The sequence below is a fragment of the Charadrius vociferus genome, unplaced genomic scaffold (genome assembly GCF_000708025.1).
Source record: "Charadrius vociferus isolate BGI_N301 unplaced genomic scaffold, ASM70802v2 scaffold1044, whole genome shotgun sequence".
NCBI lineage: Eukaryota > Metazoa > Chordata > Aves > Charadriiformes > Charadriidae > Charadrius > Charadrius vociferus.
In genome coordinates, this window is record NW_009648254.1 from 1,357,673 (window position 1) to 1,360,140 (window position 2,468).

Sequence of the window (2,468 nt, forward strand, 5' to 3'; positions counted from 1 at the left end):
CAGCGGCGCTGAGCAGGGCATCCCATTTGGAGAAATCCATGGAGAAATACTTCTCTTTTAGTGGCGCGATGCCCCTGAGCCCCGCAGCTCGTGTGCGCGGGCACGGACACAAACGGCGTCTCCAAACCAGACGGAGTACGTGTTTCGCTGTCATTTACTCCATGGTTCCTCTGAGGAACACGAAGGAGGATAAGAGGGTGCAAAGAACAATGATAATACTCCAAATAATCTAAACCCTCTCCAAGAAGCAGATCCTGCCGGCTCAAAGCAAACCTCCCTTGGGAAAGCCGTTTCAAGCACCATCAAAACAAACAAACAAAAAAAAACCCCTCTCTGCCAGGAACCCCCCTACCTCTCTGCAAAGGAGAGCATGCATTTTTGATTTATAAGCCAAATAATAATAACAAAACACAAATAAGCTGCGAAGGCGGGGAAACGCAGCCGCCTCCAGCGGAGCATCGCTGCCGGTGTAGAGAGACGAGATCCCTGCTCGGTGCGGGCAGCGCAGGCAGATGCAAACCCGGCGTTGAACCAGAGCTTTATTAAAAGCACATCCAGTGCGGAGGGCTCGGCCCCCTCTCTGGAGAGGGCAGGATTAGCCCCCTTTTTTTTTTTTTTCTGGGTTGTTTCAGTAGCAGCGCTCCGTCCTTCTCGGCTAACGGGGGCCCGGCAGCACGCCTGGCTCTGCAGGGGCTCATCCCACATCGGCGGGGGCCCGGGGGTGGGATGCCGCAAGCCCCAGGCGCGTTGGGATGCAGGGCGAGGGATGGTGGCCACCCATCGCCCGGCACCGAACCGCTGCGGCTCCCAGAACCTGCTGAAAGGGCTTTCTTTGTATTTCAAGAGCATAGACACCCCCCCGAAGGGTTTATAAGGTTTTGGTGGGGCAGATGAGCTTAGCAATGCCCAGCGCCGTGCTGAGCTGCTCCCCAGGCACCGACCCCTCTTTCCAAGTGGAGCAAATCCTCCTGCCCAGTGCCTGAACCCGGCACCGAGCAGTAAAACAGCCTCCATCACCCGTTCGTGGTGGGTAGAGCTGGCAGCTCTCGGGATGGAGGCACTCGAACAGCCACGAGGATGGTGATGCCGCCCAGCAGCCAGCTGGGTCAGGGTCTATCAACCAGCACTGTAAATCTGCCGCTCCCCATTAAACCCATGGCAGGGAGGGAGTCCTGCACACACAGGACCCCCCAAAATGCCTTTTTCTCCCAGAGCAGAGTGCTTCCCCCTTTGGTCCCGATGGCAGCTCCTTGGAGGAACTGGATTTCAAGGTGTCTAATGTGCCGCTGCTGTCTCCTTGGGGCTTGTGGATCTGCGGTGTGGGCGCGAGAGTGGGCTGAGCATCCCCCCAGGCTCGGCTCCGCATCCCGACCTCTCCGTGCGGAGCCGCAGAAGCGTACTGCGTCTGGGGAGGGATAACCCCACACACCGGTACAGGTTGGGGGTGACCTGCTGGAGAGCAGCTCTGTGGAGAGGGACCTGGGAGTGCTGGGAGACAACAGGATGCCCACGAGCCAGCAATGTGCCCCGGTGGCCAAGAAGGCCAATGGCATCCTGGAGGGCATCAAGCAGAGTGTGGCCAGCAGGTGGAGGGAGGTCATCCTCCCCCTCTGCTCTGCCCTGAGGAGGCCACATCTGGAGCGCTGTGTCCAGTTTGGGGCTCCCCGGGTCAAGAAGGACTGGGAACTGCTGGAGAGGGTCCAGCAAAGGGCTACGGAGGTGAGGAGGGGACTGGAGCATCTCTCTGCTGAGGAAAGGCTGAGGGACGTGGGGCTGTTCAGTCTGGAGAAGAGAAGACTGAGGGGGATCTCCTCAACGCTTCTCAATCCCCAAAGGGAGGGTGCCGGGGGGATGGGAACAGTCTGTGTCCAGTGGTGCCCCGTGACAGGACAAGAGGGAACGGGCACAAAGGTGACCATGGGCAGTTCCATCTGAAGCTGAGGAGGGCCTTCTCTGCTGTGAGGGCGGCAGAGCAGTGGCACAGGCTGCCCAGAGAGGTGGGGGAGTCTCCCCCTCTGGAGCCATCCCAAACCCGCCTGGACGCCGTCCTGTGCCACTGCTGGAGGTGCCCCTGCTCTGGCGGGGGGTGGGATGGGGGAGCTCCAGAGGGACCTTCCCACCTCCACCACTCCGTGTGATTCTGTGATTCCGTGTCCCTGTGCGAGCGCTGGAGGAAAGCTTTGGGGTTATGCACCTCGGAGGGGCTCCTGCATCCTTTTCTGCCAGGGGAAGGGGCAGGGGCGGCGTGCAGGAGGGCTGAAAGGAGGACCAGAGGCTCCGGAGCCACGGAGCTTGGTGTTCCAGGCATTCTTACGTGGAGTTTGACAGGATCAAACCAGCTCAGCAAAGCTCTGATCTGCCCCGGCTCCTCGGGGAGAGGTGTGGGACACGCTCCCGCTATGGCATCTCCATCCGGGCACGGCCCCGCTGCCCGCGGCCCCCTCCCAGCCCCGCGGGGAGACGGGGGG